We start from the raw sequence: 16,348 nt of genomic DNA, 5'->3' as shown, positions 1-16,348 counted from the left end.
GTCGCAAAGAGTTAGAGATGACTGAGGGACTGAACTGAACTGAATGATAAAGATAGGAAGTAAACAGCATAAAAGTCATATATGTTTTTATTAATACTATGAAATAAGAGTGCTTACAATCATGTAATTCCTTCAAACGAGACATCAAAAACTTTTAATATTCAAACCATTGCTAGAGACAATGATAAGACAACTATTTAACTTTTAATCAGAGAAATGACCTTTAGCAGCTGGAGTGACGTGTGCTGAAAAGAGAAGTGAGAAAGGTAAGTCTATTAGAGAGCCTAACGACAGTCTCTTCTTTTTATTTTACAACTAACGCAAATTTCTTTCAGCTAAGCTACAAATGGTAGACACAAGGGCCAATACTTCAGAAATACTTGCCTAAAGTCAATTTTTTTCCAGTAAAACTCCCACCATGCCCTACCAATTGAATATAAAACAGAGTAATGAAAATATAAAACAGGTAATGAAATGGGAGCTACCAAATACAGGAGTGGGAGCAAAGATCTCTTTCCCGGGAATCACTTGGTGGTGACACTCTCCACTGAGAATCTCTATCCGGGAGTGGGAATCTGTCCTGAAGAACGATACAGGAAGTGGGCGCAGACAGGTTATATAACCCCGGCTCTCTAAACTGGGATGTGAGAGCTACAGAGCATCCACTCAGTCTCTGCTGGAGGCGGTCCTCATCTCAAAGCAAATAAAGCAAGAATTAAAGGTAATCCAAATTAGGAACTATCCTATTGTCTGAATTCTCAGACTGTTGTTTTTCAAGAAGCTATAGTAGTTGTAATGAAAATAAGGCCACACAGCTTTTAAGAGCCTACAACTTAGGCTTCTCCTCTTATAATGTCTGATGCAAACCTATAAGAAATAGCAAACTCTCACAAAGTAATTGTACTGTTTTTAAAACCAAGAATCAGAATAATCAGGTCATAGGATAAATGTTAATTCATAGTTTAAAGGTATTTTCCAAAGCATTTTAAAGAACTGAACAGTTACAATTTTTCTTTTAAAATTTCTATTCATCCATATCTTCCAATGAACACTTTAGTTCATTAGTTTTTCTCCGATGAACACCTAGTATTTATAATATTGAGGTCCAAGCCTCAATACGTGAAAGGCTTTCTTCTCCTTATAGTGGTATTTTATTATAACAGAATTTGACAGTAACCACGTGACATATAACCAAGAATGTTAATGCTTTAATCCTTAGCAACTGTACTGTAGAACCACATATTTATAGATAATACAGCATACGGTATTTTCAGGCTGGGATAGATGTTCAAGGAAGAAAGGGCATGGGGAGAAGGGGACAGAGAAATGAGAAAAGAAAAAAGGATAAGAATGTGGGAAACTGAAATTTACTTTCTGCCAAGTTTTAGAGATTCAAACCCAACCAACCTGTCGTGGAATCAGGATTCAAAGCCAGAGCTCAAACTTTCCTTAAATTCTACTATTAAAAAAAAACACTGAATGTCCAGACAATTCTCATCAGTCCATGCGGTCACAAAGAGTCGGCCACAACTGAGTGACACTGTGTGTGCACACACATACACATACACTCATACAATTATCTAAAGTAAGATGTTGTTTAGTCGCTAAGTTGTGTCTGACTCTTTGCAACCCCATGGACTGTAGCCTGCCAGGATCCTCTGTCCATGGGATATCCCAGGCAACAATACTATAGTGGGTTACCATTTCCTCCTTCAGGGAATCTTCCTAACCCAGTGATCGAACCAGCATTTCCTGCATTAGCAGGTGGATTCTTTATCTCTGAGTCACCAGGAAAGCCAAGAAGGGAAGGAAAGGGAAGTCACCAGGGAAGTTAAGATACCAGAACCCAAAGCTAAAATGGGTCTTCACGGTCCTCTCCGGCAGGGAGACAGAGGGTGATTTTTCTTTTATAGCTTCTACTCATGCATATTTTCTAACTTATTCTCCAATGAACACCTAGTACTTATAATATTTTAAAACTACACTGTATAATTTTAAGTAATGCTTTATTTTTGTTTAATTACATAACAAATAATGTAAATTATTATAAGTTACAAATAGTAACTTGACAATTTAAATAAAAACAAATTCTCTTCCCAAGAATTAATTCAGTCTGTCTCAAATACCTGTGGTTTAAAATGTGCTAAAATGCTGAGTGCCAGAAAAACATTTTACCTAGTGACCTTCAGAAACACCAGTGAGCAACAAAATTATAACAGCTTACTCCCGAGTAATTTCAGAGGAAGAAAAAAAATCACTGTTGTCCACTTCACAACTACCGCCCATAATTCACCACTGTCACCAGGCTTTTTCAAAGCTCTTACAGAAGCTGGAGAGAGGAAGGATTAGATGCACGAGGGGGGAAGCAGAATCTCTATTCTAAGCAGCATGACAAGAACAGGATGTAACAAAATAATCTATTTCCGGCATAGCCACATGGGTCCTCGGTTGTACTAGGACCAGTCTGAGGTTCAGTTGCCAAGAAGGAACAGATTCCTCCAGCAAGTTCCAGGTCAGATCAGTTTGAACCCAACTCCAATGGGGTTTATCCAAGAGCCACAAAACCTGAGACAGGTGAGAACTAAACACCAGTTAAATTAACTACATCTGAGCCTTTAGTCAGTTAGCATCTCTGGTCCAATTAAGAACATTTTTCAGGACTAGGGGAGATGACTCAACTGTAAATTTAACATTTTCAATTTAAAAATGTTAAACGTAAATGAAATTTACAAAAAAAGAATAATTTGGGAAGGAGATGCAAATTTGTATTTTCAGAGTACCTACTATGTGCCAGACAGGTATAGTTACCTTGATCTCATTAACTGTCACAGCATCTCTGGCCAGACTGGTATTTTAAAGAGGAAGAAACTAAAGATCAGAGACATCAAACCACATGCCAGAGGTCAAAAGTAGCAGATGTGCAATTCTATCTGACTCTAAAATCCCCACTTCCTTTGCTGGACATTAAACTCCCTAAAGCAGCAATTTCCTCTGATTTATTTTCAAATTTTATCTACTTGTCACTCACTTGTACTGCTTACAGGAGTGTAATTTGTATAATCCCCCGGGTGCAACTTATCAATACACATTCAAGACTTGGAAATCATGGACATCATTGATTCAGCAATTTCATATGTGGGGAGTTACACTACAGGAAAAACTAGAGATATGCCCCAAAATACAGCAAAGATGTTCACCACATCACTGTTGTAAGAGCAAAGGAAAGAATGCCTAACAATAGACTGGTTGTATAAATTACACATCATCCAGAAGACAGAATATGATGTATCCACCAAATAAAAATCATTTTTATAGGAGTATATTTATTGACCTAGAAGTAAGTTATATATGAAAAGAAAGTTACAAAACATTGAAAAAGTTTAAGAAATCTTAAGTGAATAAAGGCTACAAAATCAGGACTTCCTGATATTATGATCTTATTTTATTTGATAAAATATAACACACATAAAATACAGAATTAAATACAGGACATTCTTATTTTACTCTTTTTGTCTGCCACAGTTTTTCAGATGCAGCCAATATACAACTGACAATCCAGTACTTAAGCATCTCACACCTTTCTCCTCCACCTTTCTCTCTTCTCATACCTTTCTCCTCCAGAATTACTAGCATTTCCACACACTGTTAACTTAGGGTTCTAGTCCTAGCGACTTTTCCCTTGGGTCAAGCCCATTCTCCAGTGAAGGTGAAGAAGAGGTGGGGCTAAGCTAGCTGTCAGAGTTTGGTTACACTCCGAGGTAACAAAGACACAACCCTAATCTCTGAGGATGCCTAGCCAGAGAAAACTCTTCAGTGACAGTGCTCGGTTTTACAAGGCTACAACTTCTAAACACCTGATAATCCAAACTTCATGACACCTGAGAGGACTTCCAGGTGAGATGACTGAAAACTCACCTTGTTTTGTAGTCGTCATCTGAGAACCAAGAGGCACCTGATTTATTACCTGCACCAGGGCACCAGCCCCACTGAGTCAGTCCGACCCCCCCCCTTCTTCACCACTCCAGGCCCAGGTGCTGGCGCCATCCCTTCCTTGTCCTTCCATCAACTCTCAGAAGCCAAAAAGCTTTAATCAGAGACAAGATCTGATCGCCCTATAATATTAGTACTGAGCCAAAATCCTTAGCTTACTTTCATATAAGAGAGAGTGCAAAGTTTATTGTGTTTTAAAAAGAACATTAGAGGGAATTCCCTGGCAGTCCAGTGGTTAGGACTCCACGATTCCACTGCAGGGGGCACAGGTTCCATCTCTGGAACTAAGATTCCACAAGCCACATGGCACAGCCAAAAAACCAAACAAACCAAAAAAGAAAGCGGAAAAATTTGCCCCCTGATATAATGAACAATCTCATTCTTTCTAGGAAGAAGTATCACTTTCAGAAAGATGACTTCAGGAATGTTATTGCACCTACTCTCAAAGGGTCTGACTTCATTATAGTCAGATCATATCATAATCCTATTATAACTTTTTCACTTTAAACTGATTATTCATTCAAAAAGTTTACTGAACATGCCAATATATTAAATGCTTCAACAGACAACACAAGAATTCTTAAAACCAAATATTCTGGTATCAAAAGTATTTCTGGAAATAAAGCTGTATCATTTCCTAGTTCACTAAAGGGAAAATGATGGCAAAATTTCTAAAGTATCAAATATTTTAAAGAAATAGTTTCACTGCTTTCAAGAGTATTAAAACTTAAACTCCACCTATTATAATAGTATTTTAAAAATCACTTTCAAAGACTTTCAAAGCTTCCACTATCTAAACTGCTTCCCATCTCATTACACCTATTGAATGAAAGTTGGTCCCGCTAAGAAACCTTTTGGAATCAAACATTACACCATAAACAAGCCCTCTAGTACTTTCTAAACACTGCTCATTTCTCAAATACATGTTTATTTTCAGAGACCTAACCATCCTCTATCCCAAATACACATCCCAAGTCGGCAGAGTCTCATGTTTAAAGTTTTACACACACACACGGACTGATTTAGAAAACAACTGTAACCAAAATTTTGCTTCAGAATAAAATGAACAGCATGAAAATGAGTTGTCCAAGCTAATAAATATAAAGGGATTTATTAACCTTTAATTAAATGTATAGTAAACTGGCACATGCTCTACTTTCTCATATAGTCCCCATTGTTCTCATATCCTAAGCTGACCTTGGTTTCAAACAAGAATGGAGTTCTGTGCCTCCCAATCCACTGGGCTCTAAGAACAAATGAACCTGTCTTTCAGCCAAGGGCTAGGACTGCCTTAGTAAGGATTCCTGCTGCTGGCTGCAGAGCAGGGAGGGCTTTGATTCCCTTCACGTTGTCCATTTCCTGCAGGCAACTGGGTAAGGGGAGTTCTTAGCGCTTGAAGCCAGAGATTTCATTAAATTCTGGAGGTGAAAGGGACATTATAGAGAGCATTGTGTCCATCTTCTTAAACTGTTATTCTAGCCTAGGTCCTCTAAATGTCTCATGAGATACTTTTGGTACTTGGCCCCTTGAAAGCACCCAGTCTCAAAAGCAGGTAATTGCTGTAAAACACACGATACGGTAAGATTAACGTATACCTTACAGACTCTTTTTGCAGGAGTACATATGAACACAGGTAGACTACAATACTCTGGAAGTTCTCACACAAAGGAAGTAATGAAGTCAAGATTTAAAGGCCCAATATCAATTTAAGAAATACTGGACTTCTTTGTCAAAAACCATGTTCAGCTCCACTGCTTTAACTTTATGCATGACTCAGCTATATGCAGTTGGTCAAGATGTTCTATGAGGAACAGAACATACATGTCACCATAATAATAAATTTTTCATTAACTGAGAAAATACAGAATTGAGAGGAGGATCAGAAGACAAATCTCATACGGGCATTTGTTGCTGCATTTAAAACAAACAAACAAACAAATAACCCATGATCCACATTTCTTTTAATCAATGAATTAAATCTAAAGAAAAACAATGAAATAGCCACTAAGATTGGGATATGAGCAAAAAAGGTTGAAAGGGCGATATCACTTATACTTTGAAAATAATCAAATTCAAAAACCAAAAACTGGTCTATACACCACAGGAAAACACTTAAAGTAATATATTTTCCTGTAGAAATTGTACTTTATTTCCAAATAAACTAGATGTTATATTTCTAAAACAATTTATTAAAGTAATACAAGCAGTTGGTAAGATGATTTACCAATTTACAATGTAATGTTTTTAGGTCCTCACAGCACCCGTACAGAATAAGAACTCAATAAATATTTGTTAAATTATCAAATAATTAACATGTAAACTCCTGAAAGTTTATACACAAGGCAAAAATTTGATTCAGAGGCTAGAGAAGAATGTAATGTTGTAATTTCAACACTTGTTTTTTGGCCACATTACCTAATCACAGTAATTGATTCAGGAATAAGCACATATTCTAAGTTGAATCCAGGACTTCTATGGAAGCCACAAGAAATCTCTTTCCCCACTGAGTCTGAACCTAGGATGAAAGCCGGAGCTTCCCTCAGCCTACCACAAAGGAGAGTATGGAGCTGGTTCTAGGAGGGACCACATTCTCTCCAGGGAAGAAACCTGAATCCATATCCACCGCTGGATTTTTCAAATTTTAAATTTTTTGCTTTGGCTTAACTCAGCCTTGAGTTTTCTACCACTTTCAACTAGAAAAAAGTCATAACAAACCTTAAATATTTAGTTAAATAAAACAGCAAAAGCCAAAAAGGTATTTGACATGGCCAAGATCTTAAGAGATAAGGAATATCCTACCAATGAAACATTCTTAAATTTATATTTATTTTCCTAGGAAGTCATCTTATTCTACTAAGAGTATTCAAAACAAAATGTTCCAAGAATATCTCATTCCTGCTATAATACAGATACTAGAGAAAGAAAAAAAATACGTTACAGGATAAACTGAACACTAAGAAGAATGCAGAAAGCACAAGAGAAAAAAAAAGTGTCCTGATTTTCCAAGGAGCTCTGAAATCCAATACTGAGAAACTCAACCCTCCTCTTTATAGGCACTTCCTTCCAAATAAGCAGTGAGGTTGGCAGTATCAAACACAAACACCAATTAAATAAATGGGCTTCCCTGGTGGCAATGCAAGAGAACGGGGTTCAATTCCTGGGTTGGGAAGATTTCCTGGAGAAGGGAATGGCTACCCACTCCAGCCTTCTTTCCTAGAGATTTCCATAGACAGAGGAGCCTGGCAGGCTACAATCCACAGGGTCACAGAGTCACACACGACTCAGTGACTAACACTTTCACCTATTTCTTCCCTTATAAAAATATATCATAATTTGCAGAGTCAACACGATTGAGCCACTGAACAACAGAGGATGAGTTTTGATTGTTGTTTTAATTGATAGAGAAGCATACTAAAATCCTACAAATCTCTGGATGTGATTACCAATTTACAAGAAATATAAGGAAGAACAAAATTATGTAGACCTATTAAGAACATAATTAGCAAAATCCAAATTTGGGGAAGTTATACAGAACAAATGATCAGTCTAGTTTCTTCAATAAATACATGGCAAGAAAAAAGATGGGAGAGGCAATTTTTATAGATTAAAAGAGATTTGAGAGACTATTAACTATAAACAATGAGTGAACCAAGTCTGTCTCCCGGACTGGAAATACAAACTACTAAAAAAAATGTATGAGAAAAATAAGACAAATTTCAATAGAGGACAATACGATATACCTGACCAGTCCCCGAAAAACTGTCAAGATCACCAAAAACAAAGTCTGAGAAACTGACATAGCGAAGAGGAGCCTAGGAACACATGACAATTGAATGTAAGGTATGATCCTGAGTGAAATCCTGGAGCAGAAAAAGGATATGAAATAACAGCTAAGGACAGCTGAATACGCTATGGACTATCATTAATAATAATGCATCAGTATCAGCTCAGAACCACACTAATGTAAGATGCTAATAATGGGGGACAAAGGAGTATATGAGAATACTGTACTACCTGCTCAATTGTTCTGCAAATCTAAAACGTCTAAAAAATAAAGACAATTAATTTAAAAATTATTTGAGACAAGCAAATATAAACAGACTATTTGATATTAAAGAATTATTAATTTTAGGTATAATTATGGAATTGTGTGCTCTGTATGTGCGTGTTTCTATCAGTCTTTTGTTTTTAAGTCTGTATCTTTAAAACAGATACATACTGAACTATTCAGATAGATGAATGAATAAAGTTAAAAGGGTATTTTACAGCAATGTTTCCCAAGGTTTAGTATTCAAGGTGATTTCTGGTGACATGTAAAGGTGTTTTAATGTTTTAATAGTGACACATTTAATTTAAATACATATTGTAAAAATATACAAGTAGCACACTGAACCCATGATTTCATAGATTTTAATTGCTTAGGGTTTCCTTAGGAAAAAAAAAAGTAAATGTGAGGCTAAAAAAAAAAAAACCTAGACAGAGGCAGGTTAAGATACCAGGTTCACAAAATATGACATTAAGCAAGCCATCTGTTGCAAGGTATACAGCACCTGCTACATCCAAAGTAGACACTAAATAAATGTTAACTATATACTATTGATAAAAAGCTAATCTAGAACCCCAACAAAGTAGAAAAGACTGGAATTCAGGAGAATGAGTTAAAAGCAGAATGAGGGAGGAAAGTAAGCATAACAGCTTGCAAAGGCAATTTGGGCAGGGGCAGGCAAGGCTTCCCCTTTTCTTCTCAGTCTCCCCAATAGTGATAATCTGCAGCTGCCCACCTATAACCTGGAAGCCCTGGTGCCTGAGAGTCTCTGGAGCTCTTTAGACTTCCAAGCTGCCACCTAACACTCTCAAACTAGAGATGATAGCTAGAGGTGCAGAATCTAAGAAAGAGCACAAGGCTTTGCACAGACAGGGTGGGAGAGAGAAAAGAAGGTCCGAGAAAGAAAGAAACACTCACTCATTATGTGACCTCGAGCAAAAAAATAATTACCTTCACCAGACTCCATTTCCTCACATGCTAAAATGTGGAAAATTTGTCCACATTTTAGCATGTCTATCTTTCAAGGTTATAGTGGTTAAAAAAGATTAAAAGAAACAGTAGATGTAAATCTGACATTTAACCAGTGTTAGTTCCCTCCCTCTTAACTTTGGCAGGGTGAAGGAAACCCTTGATGAATAAAAGCTGTTAGGATGAAATACATAAAAATAGTAAAGAACAGCCTCGGGTTCTATCAGTTTTGAGCCAAAACAAAGGAGAGGAATCCTGGGGTCAGAAAATGTGGGATATGCTGGGAAACATATTATTAAAATGGCAATTATCAAATGAATTTCCTAGCGGAGATTACACGCAGCATTTATTAAACTTACCAGAATTAAGGAAGCAACTCTCAGTAAGAGTGATCCTATTAATTTCTCTCTCTCTCTCTCTCACACACACTCACACACACAAGGGCGGGGGGGAGGAAAGGTTAGCAGTTTATAGCAGTTGGCAAATCCTTCAAAATGACAGCTGAAGTATTACTGAAATAAGACTTTCTGGATAGATTATAAGTCAATGACAGGTTTTAAAATCTGGTTTAGAGTCAGACAGGGAAAGAAGGGAAGCTTTCTAATCTTCTGAAAGGAATTTCTGATGCCAAGAGCTTCATTTTCATGATCAAGTCACTTAAAACTAAGATGATACTGAAACAGAAAACACCAAGCATTAAATGGAGTAAATGTATTCATTTTAAAAGTACATATGAACTTCTGATACAAGAGAGTAATTCTCATTTGCCCTCCTAAACTTATTCCTTCAATCAACTGGGCAACTAGTTCTACGGTATGCACCGTGCTAGATGCTGGGAACATGCTATGAACTGTGTATGACATAACAGGCATGATCCTTCCTTGTCCCCACAGAGATTACCTTCTTAATAAAGGAGCTGACTGTCTAGTGGGGGGTTATGCAATACATTCATCAATTATAACTATGTTAACAGCTGTGAAGAAAAAGAACTGAGTGCTATAAGAATATGACAAAGGGAATCTAACCTGTAGGAGTATAGACACAGTAACCTGTATGGAGCCCAGACACAGCCCCTGAAGAACTCACAGCCCCTGAGTTCAAATGCTTGAACTCAGCTCTAAAGGACTAGCAGAGGTTAAATGGGCAAGAAAGGAATTACGGGTGAAGCATCCCTGATAACAAATAACAGACGTTAATGCTTGTTAGGTCAAGACAGAACCTGGAGCACTGGAGGAAGGGGTGGGAGAAAATCACTGTGGCTTAAGTATGGAAAGATAAGAGTGAAAAGGAGCAAAGACAGACAAGACTCAGGAGGAAAACAGATGTCAAGGCTGCAGTTTCTGACTATGCAACTGAAATCACCAAAGAAATATCAAAGTAAAAGACAATGGTATCAGGAACCTAGCTATGGTGCTCTCCACAAATATAAGATGCTTCAAGGAATTTCTATTCAATATAATAGAGAAAAAACTGGACTGGAAACTAGAGTTTACTGTATATAAACAAAGAAAATCTACCTGAAAAGTGCAAGAAATTCCCAGCAGAACCTCACTTCCTAGCTACAGTAGCAAAGGCTAGTAGAAGCGAGTGTCCCTGAAGGTGTCAGTGAGGCCAGAATGATGGATCCTTAAGTGCTTCATAAAGAGCACCTGCAGACGGTAAGCCGGAGCAGGGACCTGGCTTAAGCCAGCTGCGGACAGAGTGCTCAACAAAGCAAATGCGCCTGCCGCTGGTTTCTAATGAAAACGGCCACTTCAATCACAAAAGAGCGCACCGGCCCAGCCACAACAAACTCAGAAGCTCCTCACCCTGGTGACTTCCTTCCGCCACTCCCCAAATGCACCTGGATGGAGAATCAGCAGAAGAGAACTACAGCTCAACCTCAACAGTTCTCTTTCTTCACAAAGAAACTAACAGCCATAAACAGAAGAAAAATATGTGCAATATCACTAGTAATTAAAGAAATAAATTTTTAAATTCTTTAAACCAAATTGGGATTTTAAAAAATTATTAATACCCTAAAACAACATAAACATGAAGAAAACAGCACTTTCATAGAATATGGTCAGTGTGACATGTCATGTTCATATAAATAACAGAAAGTGGGTAAAACCTTTGACTGTATAAAATGCACTTGCTTTTAAAAATGTGTCCACTCTTTGACCCAACAATTCCACCTCTTCGAACTTACCCCAAGGTAATACAGATTTATTCATAGATTAAACTACAAGAGCACCAGTTTCAAGTTGCTATAAATTAAAAATAACTTAAATGTCTAATAAATAAGTGGTTTAACTAGTTATCCACTTGAATATTCACGCATATTAGGCACCCCTTCAAATTATAAAGAAATACATGATGTTTCTGAAAGATGTCACAAATATTGTTGAGCTTTAAAGGCAGTTTGCAAAATAATTTTACATGTGAAAAACAAATGTGAAACATACATCTGTATGTTTCAAAACATACAAATACATATACAAAGAAAAAAATACATATATGAAGGCAAAGAAGTATACCAAATACTAAAACAGTAGTTATAAGGGGTACTTTTTATTCTTTTTATTTCTTATTTTACATAATTTTTATTTTCAACTTTCTTATAATAAATATGGATTACTTCTGTAAAAAGAAAATAGACTTCTTATTCAACAATTTTTCAATAGTTTTGTAATGTACATGTAAGTAACGGTACAAGGCTAATTGGATAACCATGAGAAGTAAAAATGAATCTTTATCTCAACCACAGAAAACAATCATTTTGAGATAGTAAAACCATTACAAGTCTAGAAGACACAATATCTTTAAGACTTTAGAGTAGGCAAAAATTTCATAAACAGGAATACTTACAAAAAACCAGTAACTATGAAAGAAAAAAATGATTAATTGTGCTTAGTCACTTCAGTCATGTCTGACTCTTTGCAATCCCATGGGCTGCAGCCTGCCAGGCTCCCCTGTCCATGGGGATTCTCCAGGCAAGAATACTGGAGTAGGTTGCCATGCCCTCCTCCAGGGGATATTCCCAACCCAGAGATCTAACCCAGGTCTCCTGTATTGCAGGCAGATTCTTTACTGTCTGAGCCACCATGGAAGCCCAATTACGAAAGAAAAAAATGATTAATTAGGCTTCATCAGTATAAGAACTTCTGCCCATCAAAAGACAGTATTAAGACACTGGAAAAGCCACAGAACAAGAGGTGTCTGCAATATGTGCATCTGATAAAGAACTCATTTCCACAGTTATAAAGAACTCCCACAAATCAATAAGAAAAAGACAACTCAATTTTTTTTAAGAGTCAAAAGATTTGAACAGGCATGTCTCTAGACAAAATAGTCAACTGGTTGACAGGCAGGTGAAAAAATGCTCAACATCATTAGTCATTAAGGAAACTGTCATGGTCCGGGAGCAGGTTGGAAAAGAATTTCCAGACATGAGACAGAATGAGAGGGAAATAAAGTTTATTAGAGTGGGAGATGCTGTTAGAACAGTGGGCCAGCTCAAGGGAGAACCGACGCTGAACAGGGGTCCTTACTCCACTTTTATACCCAGGGTACAAGGAGTGGGATGGGGTCTTGCAGGTCATTTGCTGATTGGATAAGGCACGTATACTGGGTGGAGGAAAGAGTAAGGCAAATACCTTCTTCCTATGGGGTAGGAGGGGAGACAGGTATACTGCTCAGAAGGGCCTGAAATCCATTAAAAGTTCCAAGATGGGGGAGGGAAGGATGATAAGGGTCTGGTTTTTCTGTTCCTGCAATCCAAGACCCTCCTTGGTTTTATCTGCTCTTTCATCCTTGGGTCACCACAGAAATGTAAATTAAAACCACAATGAGATACTATTTCTCACCTATCAGCATGGCTAAAATTGAGTGACAATGTCAAGTGCTGATGAGGATATAGAGCAACTAGAATTCTCAATCATTGTCAGAGGAACTCTAAGAATGCACAGCCACTTTAGGACAAGATCTGGTAGTTCCTTGAAAAACTAAATATACAGCTACACTATCCCAGCAATTCCACTCTTAGGTACACCCAAGAGAAAAGAAATGTCCAAACAGAACTTTGAACACAAATGTTCATGTAAGCTTTATTACTAATAGCCAAAGACTGGTAACAACCCAAATATTAAACAGCAGGAGAATGGATAAACAAAACTGTTGTATACTCTTAAAAAGAAACAATACTAAGCAATGAAAAAGAACAAACAACTGATATAACAAGAATGAATCCCAAAAACATGTTGGGCAAAATAAGCCCATCACAGTAAGAATACATGTAGTATATGCATGCTGTACCCATCTCACCTATATGAAATTCTGAAACACACACAACTAATTTATATAACCTGTATGCAGGTCAGGAAGCAACAGTTAGAACTGGACATGGAACAGCAGACTGGCTGCAAATAGGAAAAGGAGTATGTCAAGGATGTATATTGTCACCCTGCTTATTTAATTTATATGCAGAGTACATCATGAGAAACGCTGGGCTGGAGGAAGCACAAGCTGGAATCAAGATTGCCGGGAGAAATATCAATAACCTCAGATATGCAGATGACACCACCCTTATGGCAGAAAGTGAAGAACAACTAAAGAGCCTCTTGATGAAAGTGAAAGAGGAGAGTGAAAAAGTTGGCTTAAAGCTCAACATTCAGAAAACTAAGATCATGCATCTGGTCCCATCACTTCACGGCAAACAGATGGGGGAACAGTGGAAACAGTATCAGACTTTATTTTTCTGGACTCCAAAATCACTGCAGATGGTGATTGCAGACATGAAATTATAGGACACTTACTCCTTGGAAGGAAAGTTATGACCAACCTAGATAGCATATTTAAAAGCAGAGACACTACTTTGCCACCAAAGGTCCGTCTAGTCAAGGCTATGGCTTTTCCAGTGGTCACGTATGGATATAAGAGTTGGACTATAAAGAAAGCTGAGCGCCGAAGAATTGATGCTTTTGAACTGTGGTGTTGGAGAAGACTCTTGAGAGTCCCTTGGACTGCGAGGAGATCCAACCAGTCCATCCTAAAGGAGATTAGTCCTGGGTGTTCACTGGAAGGACTGATGTTGAAGCTGAAAACTCCAGAACTTTGGCCACCTGATGCGAAGAGCTGAATCATCTGAAAAGACCCTGATGATGGGAAAGATTGAAGGCAGGAGGAGAAGGGGACGACAGAGGATGAGATGGTTGGATGGCATCACCGACTCAATGGACATGGGTTTGGGTGGACTCTGGGAGTCGGTGATGGACAGGGAGGCCTGGCGTGGTGTGGTTCGTGGGGTCACAAAGAGTCAGAGACAACTGAGCGACTGAACTGAACTAAATGTACAGTTATAGAAAGCAAGTGACCTGAAGCCAAGGATGCTGCTGAGGAGACTGCAAATGGTAGTGAGGGAAGTTCTTTGGGGGTATAAATGTTCTATCTTGATTGTGGTAGTAGTTATGTAAGCGTATACAGTTTTCAAAACTCAAACAGTATACCTGAAATGAGTACATTTTACTGCATGTATAAGCATCAATAAGCTGATTAAATAAAAACAAACAAACAAACAAAAACACTACAATGTAGATATCCATACACACTCAACAGAATGGCTAAAATAAAAAGGACTGGCAAAGCCAAGAGGATAGCTGGAGCTCTCCACGTTAGAGATGGGCATCTAAATGGACAGAAGGGCTTGGGAAACAGTTTAACAGATCTACTGAAACTGAATATATGCCTATCCTCTGACCCAGTAATTTCACTCTGGGGTTTTTATAACTGAGACAACCAAGTGATTATGTTCACCTTACAAACGTTATTCATAATAAAAGCCAAAAATTGGAAACGAGCCAAGTAATGTGTCAACAGTAAAATAAACATGAACTATATACACAATGGAATAATGGACCAAGGCAGGAAAGCTGTTATATACAACAGAATGGTGAGTTTCACAGATACAGACATGACTAGGTGTGGGGGCAGAAATATAAGAGTATATATTAATACATGCTGTATAACTCAATTATGTAAAATCCAAAAACAGCCATAACTAAACAATAGTAAAAAAAAAGAGGCCAGAATAGACGTCAGGGAGGGTTTATTGACTGGGTGAGGCACAGACAAGAGAAAGCTCTCAAGGGGCTCTAGCATCTTCTCTATCTTGATCTGGGTAGTGGTTACACAATGTAGTATATACATATGTTAAAAAAAAATCATTGAGCTGTACAGTTAAGATTTGTGTCCCATACTATTTGTAAGTTAAATACTTACATATGTATGTGTATATATATATACACACACACACATATACAGCTGCCCTTTAACCAATCTTTGTTCATTCCTTGAAGCTGGAAGCCTTTTACACAGTATCCAGGTGTGGCTTCCACCAGTGTGAGTCACTCTCATTCCCGGTCTACTCATTTACATGTTCTTCATGTCTACCTCCCTCAGATTATCTGAGCTGGCAGTGCAACCAAGTATCTGGAGTAGGGGCACTGACAATAGGACTGGATAAAGGCATGTCCTAACCAGACAGGGAAGATGTCCAAAATACTTATTAACAGTATATAAGATTTTAATAAAGGTGTAACTTTAAGTCTACGGTACAATCCCTTATTGATTCACTATCCTTTTGATTAAATTTTTGCTGAGATTGTGGAGAAAACTAATACAAGTAGCCAGCATTTGAAAATAAGTTCCAGCATTACTAATATTTTGCTTGGAAGTTTAGTTCCCTAAAGTTTACAAACAACTTTCAGGAATAAAGCCATATCAGAGACTTTGTTGAATCATGTTATTGTGCATATTACAAAACTAAACACAGTGACAATGCATGAAACTATTACTACTGTCTTCCAAAATTAACCAACAGATTAAAAAATATGTGGCTAACTTCCAGAAACCATGGTTAACTTCCAGATACTGATGTATGCGTACAGAACTTTTTACAAACTGGACTTCATGTTTTAAGAGAGTCTGATTTACATTCTTTTCAATACATACACACAAACTCATGTCAATACAATCTACCCATTCTGCATTTAAAATATCTTACTTCCTCCTCTTCTGCACCATCTGTTACTATCTTGTGATTTCTTCCCTGAAACATTACAATGGTCTATTAATTGGTCTCCCTGCTCCACTGCATCCTCGAAACTGACTGCCAGAGTGATCTTCCTAAAGCACCGATTTTGTTCAAACTCTTCAAGTCACCTCTCATCTCACATTACACCCACTACTCTCACCCTTCCTTTCCTCCAGGGAGGACAAGTTCAAAAGAAAGCCTTCCAGGAGCTATGGCGAACAGGAAAGGACGAGCCTTGGCTCAAGAAAGCAGCCACGACTCAGCTCCAGTTT

At 37.7% G+C, this 16,348-nt stretch overlaps 1 protein-coding gene across 28 annotated transcripts in view; it reads right to left on the bottom strand.

Moving 5' to 3' along the window:
• The window catches only part of FBXW11 (F-box and WD repeat domain containing 11), a 188,193-nt gene that overhangs the window by 154,563 nt on the left and 17,282 nt on the right, over positions 1-16,348 (bottom strand). The window lies entirely within an intron of this gene.

This window comes from Giraffa tippelskirchi, chromosome 8 (genome assembly GCF_054371585.1).
Source record: "Giraffa tippelskirchi isolate mGirTip1 chromosome 8, T2T-mGirTip1v1.2.pri, whole genome shotgun sequence".
Taxonomy (NCBI): Eukaryota; Metazoa; Chordata; class Mammalia; order Artiodactyla; family Giraffidae; genus Giraffa; species Giraffa tippelskirchi.
Note: the sequence above shows the minus strand (reverse complement) of the source record. Positions and strands in the feature narration are given on the sequence as shown.